This window comes from Numida meleagris, chromosome 1, assembly GCF_002078875.1.
Source record: "Numida meleagris isolate 19003 breed g44 Domestic line chromosome 1, NumMel1.0, whole genome shotgun sequence".
NCBI classification, from domain to species: domain Eukaryota; kingdom Metazoa; phylum Chordata; class Aves; order Galliformes; family Numididae; genus Numida; species Numida meleagris.
Window position 1 is genome coordinate 128421481 of NC_034409.1, and position 8987 is coordinate 128430467.

An 8987-nucleotide genomic window follows, 5' to 3' on the forward strand; every position below is an offset into this window, starting at 1 on the left:
CTGTGTCTTGGTGGTGATTCCAGAACCCAAGCCTTTGTTCTCTCCTCTATATTTTCTCTGCTGATGGAAAAAGCTGAGCCTTTTCTGAGCCTTAAAAAATATGCAAGACCTCAAAACGTTAAGCAACTTCTTTTACCTTTGCTGCTCAATTGAATTTCCCCTGAATATCCTGAGGTAGAGTGGAGAGAGAATTTGGTATGGTAGTGCTCGTGTGGTTGTCTGATGTCCTTTGCCATGGAAACACAGGAGCCCTTCAGGCATCCAGCTCAAACACAGAGATGCTGTAGCCCTCTTTTCAGGAGATGGCGATGGATAAGTTGTGTCCAAATGCCGCAAGCCCAAGGACTTGAGGCTGTGTTCAACTGCCATTCTTGAATTCAAGCCTCATTTCAGGAGTGTATGAGCTACTGTAAAACGCTGAAGTTTTGTAACTTAAAGGGGGGGAAAAAGAAACCAAAAACCCATACCACAAATGTCAGTTTTTCTTCCCCAAAAAAGGAAAAAAAGGAAATACTTTTTTGTAAGATGGCAGCTCATACTGGTAATTTGTGGAGTAATAAAGTAAGATTTTTAAGCTTCGTTCTTTGCTTTTCTATCCTAACAAAAGAGTCCCTCTTTTACAATGCTCGTCACCTATGGCCTGACTCGAAACATTTCTGAGTAGCCAGTTTTTCCTCTTGAAAGTCATTATTTCAAGTAGTCAAACAACATGAATTGCTCTTACTTGGCTTTTGGATGCAGATTGGAAGTCTGAGAAGGAAAAGAAGCAGCCTTGCAACAGAGGAGTGAAGTGCTAGTGTTCTTTTTCCTCCTCCTTTGTCTGTTGTTTCCCTGTAAAACCAAATGACCAGAAGACAGTTGGATTTATTATAAAGCTTTACCAACAGGAAATTGCAGGAGAATAAAAGACAAATCCCTTCTCATATTCAAAGTTCCTTCACTTCCTGGGTGAATTCTTGATTCTTCTAAAACCACTTTGTGGCTGCTGAATGGCCTGTGGGTATAGACAGGACATCACAGCCCCCTGAGAGAGTGTAGGGAGCATAACTGTGCTGCTTTTATATGTGGTATTTGTACCTAACCATTATGTTAGTCAAAGAAACGTTCAGGCCAGCATATATAGGTACCTACCTCCCCTGAAAACATCCTAGATTATGGAAACATCAGTAGATCGTGTGTAGAACTGAACTAAACTATCCAACAATTCTAGGAAGAAGGAAGTAGTGGCTTTCAAAAGTTTATTGGTAGAGTACCTTCACTTTCAAATATATAGTTCAGGGAAAATGTTCAGATGTGTAGCTTACTGTGGATGTTGCCTTTCAAAGTTAATCTTCAAATGAATCTTGTAATTAAGGAGTACGATTTTAAGTGAATGTCCCAGCATGTTTTTTCTGCTTGACTGGGGTTCAAGAGTGTAAAATTGATGGAAAAGTTATTCTATCATTGAGTTGTATCCTTTCCCGAAGTTAAAACTGCAGCAAAGCAACTGAACTCTGAATGTGACACACACATTGCTGATAACCTGATGCTCCAAATACTTGTAGAAGAGCATGCTGATTTACCTGTTTGTTCCAAATGGGAGTACTGATGGCATATCTGCAAATTCATCAGTTCTTCTATTTAGTCATCTGATGCCCAGAGAGCCATACTGTGCAAGGAGTTCCCATGAACACAGAGCAGCATTGTCTCCGTTGTTTTCTTGCTGTGGTAATTCTCGACCATCTCTCTCCGATGAGTTGGGGTGCTGTGTGCTCACATCACGCCCTGAGAAAGGTTTCAGCAGCAGCATTTTGAAAATTCTGTTTGGAGGGTGTGGAGTCATGCGCATGATATAACAGAAAATCCTCTAGTGGGATCTAAAGGTCTGTTCTGTAACTGGGTCGGCGTCAAATGAAAAGAAGCTCTGTTCTCATTGGTCAATTGCATATACTCACCACTGGTGAAAAGCCTTGCTTTTTCTTCCAAAACCAGTGTACACTGGTCTGAAGATCCAAAAAAGGGAGAAATAAAAGAATGACCAAGTAGACGAGGCTGTGATTTGTCTTCCTAGAAGACACACATTTGAATTAATTTCTCCTTGTAAAGTATTTCACTGCTACATTCAGGAAAATACGCTCTTTAGCTTCAGAAGCTGATCTGTTTGAGTGAGTTCCTTCCGTAATTTCAAGTGATAATTTTCCTAACACTTGTTCTGATATGTTCGGCCTTTGTGGCCCAAACCTGATCTATGAACCCCTAGCTTCTCTTGATACCTGATGTCTGTAAAGGAAGGTGTGGCCTGCAGCTTCTCCAAGAAGTCCTGATTGTGCGTAATCCTTTATCTGTAGTACAGGGCCACACGTTGGATGAGTTTCTTGCTTAGGCAATGCTAGCAGAGAGAAGGATTCGAGGACCTCAAACCAAACAACTCAGCAACAAGAAACAGTTGCGAAAAGAAGTATTCTTCCAAGGAGTTCAGTCACTATTTAGAGTGAAAAAGTCTATTTTAAACCGATAGATAAAAAAGCTTTGTCTGGGATAATCTGCAGTATTCCTTAAGACACCAACATCATCTCTGGGGGAAACACAGATGGAAGCAAGCCTCTGGAGGTGTTGGAAAACAGATGAAGGAGAGATTGAAGAGTGAGGGTCTCTAATCTGATGCAGAAATGCTGGATAAAAGCACCATGATGAATCTTTCAGTGTGTAAAACTTTGGGATAAAAAAGGAAATGACCATTATCCATGGTTTTCCAAAGAAAGTTTAGAAGAAATAGGTTTCTTACAGTAGAAACACAGGACATTCACTCATCATCACCACTTCCTAACTGTAGGCAGTTTTCCACCCGAATGCCCTGTCTCAGCAGATCGTGAATTTGGGTCAATAAGAACTTTTAAGAACCCTGTTGGACGTCTCTTGGTGATGATCTAGCAATACTTGATCTACCCTCAGTAAGGCCCAGACTGATTTCTTGAGTCCTTACAGCTTGTTTGTTATTCCTGCAATGCTTTATTCTTTATCTCTAAAATACTTTTCTGGTGAGTGGGACAGACAGTAATGGCACTCTCTTCACTGTGTTCTAACCAAGGTGCCTTGAGACTTCCAAATTACTGTTGACAAAAACCTTGAAATCCCATCAGATCCTCTTAAGTGAAGACACTGAAGCTTTTCAGCTATTCCAGAGTGGACCTACACTGGCTAAGCAGATCTTCTCTTCTTTGGTAACATTGTTCTCAACCAGGTGCTAGCTCCTCTGCCCATGCTCTCCCTGTCTCCATCGGGGCTTGCGGATTTATCCTGTGGTGGAAGGTAAAGATGCGCTGCAGTTCAGTGCTTCAGGAGTCTTCCTGTGCCTTCCTTGCATCTGTGTTTGTGTTTTATGGACTCACAATGTAGCTGAACATATAAATTAGCTGTTGACCCTCTGCGGCCAGCTCTGTTTCAGACAGCAATGTGGATACACCTGTCAGCCTCAGGGCAGAAAATAAGTGGTGGAGCAACAAAGCAGCACGTGGCAGTCTTCAAAGCAGCTCTGGAAGCAGCTGGTGGGTTAAGCCATTGCATTTTTATTTTTATTTTTCCTGAAGAGTCACTTCTGCATTGAAATCCTCTGTCCCAAGGCTGCTCTTGGTGGTTTTCTGATGAAATCACTTCCTCCTTCTGGTGCATAAGGTATCCCTGCTATCAACTGCATTGGCCCAGTGAGATGGGACAACCAGGAGCAGAGGAGAGCGAACACCACTACAATGACCCCGCCCTTGACTCCCTCCTGTAATTCCTCATTAGCAACTCCCTGAGACTGTGAATAGCTTGCAAAATACCTGCCCTCCTCCAGGCTCCATCTCAGGGATAACCATGTGTGGTTGGGGAGTCCTTCAGGTTGCTGCTGTCACAGCAAAATTCCACACCCAGGTGGTATGGATAATGTAATGTCATGTGAACACATTTTACCAATGCAAACTTGATCAAATGACTACGTATACATATTATTAATCTGTTTGTGAGGTTTGATACCAGGTGTCATGGAATCCATAGAAAGCTGCTGTGAGTTTTCTAGTGTGGGGCCTGGTTACATCAGTGGGAAGATGCCATCCTGTGGCCGGGTTACTTGTCTTTCTAGTGCGTTGTGCAAAAATCCAAATTCAAGATGGCCTTGCTTAAGCCCGGACAGTTTGCCATGCTGTTAAGAAACGCGTGCATGGGCATGACCGGAGGAGGAGAAGTCTATGGGAGCTTTTCAAGCTTCCTTTGTGGTTAAGGCACAGGACTGGGAGTCAGGAGATCAAAGTTCCTGCATTGTACAGAAAAGCCATTTCAACACATAGACTGCATTGATAAAAGCAGTCTCATAGGAGTGCTACATGCATTTCTTTGACGGGGCTGATGGGTTATTCCTACCAACCAGTGCACTGCAGAGATCCAGCTCATCCCACCTACAGAAGGTTGCCATTTGGAACAGGAAGCAAGGACGAACAGCACCAATGTTCACCAGTCCAGTAAAACACACATTGCTGGGTCTGTGGAACACCTCAATGGTGAGCGCTTAGTGGGAAAAGAGCAGTGGTGGCTGCAACTGTTTTGGTCACATTGTGTCACAAGAGTCAGCATACTCATAAGCAAGAAATGCAAATGGCACTGCGCTTATATGTTTTTAAAGAAATTCATGTTAACCTGGGTATTGTTCTCCGAAGATCAAGGAGCTGGAGGATGACTAATGGAGAACAGTTTGAGCAAATGTTTTTTTACAGTTGCTGGTTACAGAAATGCACTTGAAGTGTGCTTTGGGATACGCTTTATGCCGGGCTTTGAAGACAGAAGTGGGGAGAATTCTGCTAGAATTTGCTTACAGGATATTTAATTTGAAAGATAGCTGTACAAGCTGTTTCTTTCCATTTGGAAGTGGTACAGACTGTATTATCATCATCTTATCTCTTACACAACAGTGACAATCACTGCCAGGCCTTACTGGACATGGTGAAACAACTGCTTTGTGGCACCTCTGGGACACTCAGGTTACTTTGTGGTCTCAGAGCTGCTCTGAGACAGTGATATCTGCAGCAGCAGTCAGTGCTCTCTCTACACTTCAGAGCTTTCCACCTGCTGCTAAGAAAGAGGTGAGTTGCAAATACTGAGCACTCACTAACTCGACTGGTCTTGAGGTCGTTTTGCTGAGATTTCGGTAACATGTCTTGCACAAAGAAGACGGCAGATCCTACTAATAAACATTGTAATTATACTACTACTGTGCTGGGTGGGGCTGCAAGGTATCTGCTCTGGGTTAAAACATCATCTCACCTGAGAAGTCAACCTGGGGATGACTGTTCTGAGAAGGGGCTATAACTGTGTGGAGGTGGAAGAATGAAATAAATAATTCCAAGGGCAGAGAAGAAAAGCAGGCAAGAAAGATGGTGCAGGACTGAAAGAAGAATTTGAGTTGCCTTTTATCACATTAGGGAATGTCATCTAAGTCTCTCTGTTTAGGTTAGAACAAGGTGTAACCACTGAGCTCACTGGGGTCCTCCATGAAGATCCTACCACAAATTGCAGACTTGCAGACTTGAGCAGTTAATGTGATGATGTACATATTGACTGCTCATGCCTTTTAGTGTTATATTTTGCAGGACTGTGATAGAAAAGGCAGTGGGAATAGATGGAAAGTATATCCCCTTACTCTTACAAAAATCTTAAAAAGGTGTCCTTGCCTTCTAAGTTCATTATGCCACTGTCAGCCCTAATTGGTGCTGGGCAACCTGCTCTAGGTGGTCCTGCTTGAGTGGCAATTAGACTAGGTGACCTCTAGACATCCCTTCCTACCTCATCCTTTCAGTGATCCTGTGGTTTTCAGATTCTTTTCCATAGCTGTGCATTGAGTAGGCAGTCTCCAGAAGATGAGCTCCCAAGGGCATCTGGGATTTCCGCATGACAGAGAACTTTCATTTGGTGAGTTATGAATTGTCACAAAGTGAAATGATGCTTTCCTACCACTGAGATGTACTTTGGGTTGCCAGTCATAGAGTCATAGAATCATAGGGGTTGGAAGGGACCTCTGGAGATCATAGAGTCCAACCCCCTTGCACCACGTGTGAGGAAATCCATTCATCAGAGACAAGCATTTCCATGCAGTTCAGATACGTGAGGTTGGCTGTGATCCCTGGAGAATGCCCCTTGTGATGATGCAGAGATGCTGTAGCTTTTGATCTGATGGATTTGCACTGGCAATAGAGTTTTTACTAAACTGTTAAACATTCATTATAACTCTGCATTTTTCTGCCACAGGATACTAGACCCTTAAAGAAGTGAAAGGCCCGTGTTAACCATGATGAGTTAGCTGCTGAAGAGACCTGTCAATTTGTGATTGGCACAAGAAAAAACAACCAATATGGCAGATAGAAAAACAGAAGAAGCCCAAAGAAGCCAGTGGGTACTTCTGAGTCTGGAGCTTTTAACAGCCCTGTTGGTGTTAATATGAGATCTCTCTGTCATTCCCAAAGATGAGAATGTTCCTCTTCCCAGTAGAGTAAGAAGTCAGAAAGAAAAACTATGGAGTTGAAACAGTGACTTGTCAAATACACCTCTGTTCAAGTCTGATGTGTAGATAAGGGTTTATGGTGAGATGTTCATGTATAGTAGCTTATGGGAGCCAGCTATGCACTAAGGTTACTGGAGGGAAAATTCATCTCACCAGCTTTCTTAATTGTTGAGTTAGACCCTGCAGAACCTGGTGAATTTATTCTGGGAAATGGGGCTGGGATATGTTATGTGTAATAACATTACAACTCTCAGGTTGGATATTAGGAAAAATTTCTTCTCAGAAAGAGTGGTGAGGCACTGGCGCAGGCTGCCCAGGGAGGTGGTGGAGGCACCATCCCTGGAGGTGTTCAAGAACCGTGTGGATGTGGCACTGAGTGACACGGTCAGTGGGCATGGTGGGGATGTGTTGGGATTGGACTAGAGGATCTTAGAGGTCTTTTCCAACCTTCATGGTTCTATGATTCTAACCTTCCTAGCAGAATCGTATATAAAGTATGTCTCTATAAATCATACGTATTTATCAAGAGAATTAAAAGAGAAGAATAAGTAACTTTGGGAAGAAAAAATTCTTGTGAACTGCTGTTAAAATTCTTCTACAAAATTTCAGAAAACTTCCCAGTTTAAGCAAACTGGTTTCAAATCTGCTATAGACATAACATCTGCTCTGCCCAGGATGCCGAAATAATGACAGCATAACCCAATTTAACACTGAAATTAAATTAATCTTTTGGGGTAATTATTTCTCTTGCTCCACTGCAGATCATTGCTGCGTGGGGAATGGGAGAGGGGCAAATGCCATTATTCTGGAATAGATGTGCAGGCATAGGTGCTGAGAGATAGGGTGCTGGAGCTACTCAGTTGTTGTTTCTCTATGGAAATTGGGTATCAGCCTAAATGATGGTTTATCTTTGTAATTTCCTCAGCTGAATTATGATTAACCCTAAGGATGTGGAATGACTTTTGAAAATGAAGCTCCCCTTATGCAAGGACTACTGTCTCATGCTTGTTTTGACGTCTGTGCTCATGCATAAAAGGGTGTATGCTCTTGTAATTACAATTTATATAGAAAGCCACTGAATTATCCAAACAGCCCTTTCTCTATCTTCTGGATGCTGCTCTCCTCCCCTTGTGGCCCTGAAGCAAGCTGTGGCTGTCCGGTACCTTCCTGGTCTGAAAGGACAGGCAGTGCTTGGGGTGCAGGACAGCTGTGGTGGCTAAGGTCTGTGGTGGAGCCAATCAGCGCCAGGCAGGATGTCAATGCCACCTTTCAGAATCCAGAGCTGAAAGGCTGCCATTGTGATCTGTGTCCTTCTCGACTGCATCTTATGACCCAGTGCACGGAGCCTCTCACAGTGCACGCAGGCAGAGATGAGAGGGCTGGGGTGCGTGCCCATCTCCTTGCCAGCAATGTGCTGTGAGCAAGGATGGAATGCTTGTGAGTGCTCTGCTCTTTCTTCCGCTGCTAGACATGCACGCAGTGCTAGGTTGACCTGTGTGATGGAAACCTTGGTATGAAGCCCTGGAGACCTCCACCAGTAGCCACCTGGGGTAGGTTTGTCTAATATCAGTGCAGGCTGAACAACAGGACAGCCAATATTGATAGCCTCACCCTAAAAGGAAAAGATCATGGGGTTGCCTGCCAGGAAACAAGAGAAACACATTAGTAGAAAAATATATGTTGAGGAGAAAAGATTAAAAAAGGCTGAGACTAGTTAAAAGCCCAGACACAGATTGTCTTGGGCCTGCCTGAGCCTTTGCTCAGTGCATTTGCTCAGTGAAGCTCCAGGAAACATGGGCAAACATGGGTGCTGCTGCAGGGCACCGGCCTTCAGTGGAGCAATCCTCTCCCAGTTAGAAAGGACCCCTGCAAGGGCATGTCCTTCTCCCTGTTCAAAGAGCGGGAGATGTGGGCATTTCTCTCCAGAGGACTGCTGGATCAAATCACCTAAGGCCTCCTCTCTTGTAAATAAAAGTGTTTGTGGTAATAAGTGTCCACATGTGAACTTCATATCTATTCACCCCATCTTGGGAAGCAGAGGCTTAATCGATACAGTCAATATAGTCTTGAGAGTTTTTACTAACTCTGAGGTAGATACGTGGTTGTGGTTGCGGCATCCCTTCCATGGATTGCATTAACTCTGCCCCTCCAGGGACCACAAGTGGGAGTTTAGACCTTCAGATTTCATGTTGACTTACTTCTAAAATTTGCCAGCAGGATCCCTATCTTATGACAGAACAATTTGTTCATTAGTTGTCTGTATCTGCATTGTGTAGGAGACTGATGAGATTCGATAGTTAGCTTTTAAACAGATTTAATGGAAGTTGTGACCCTAAGTGCTTTCTTGAACATGGGCCTGTGCTGACCAAAACCACAAGCAATATCAACTCCGTGCATCATTGGGATGAAGTTTGTGAGTCTGTTGCTTGTGTTTTTCATAATTCCCAAAGGAAGATACAGGATTCCTAAAAATGCAAGT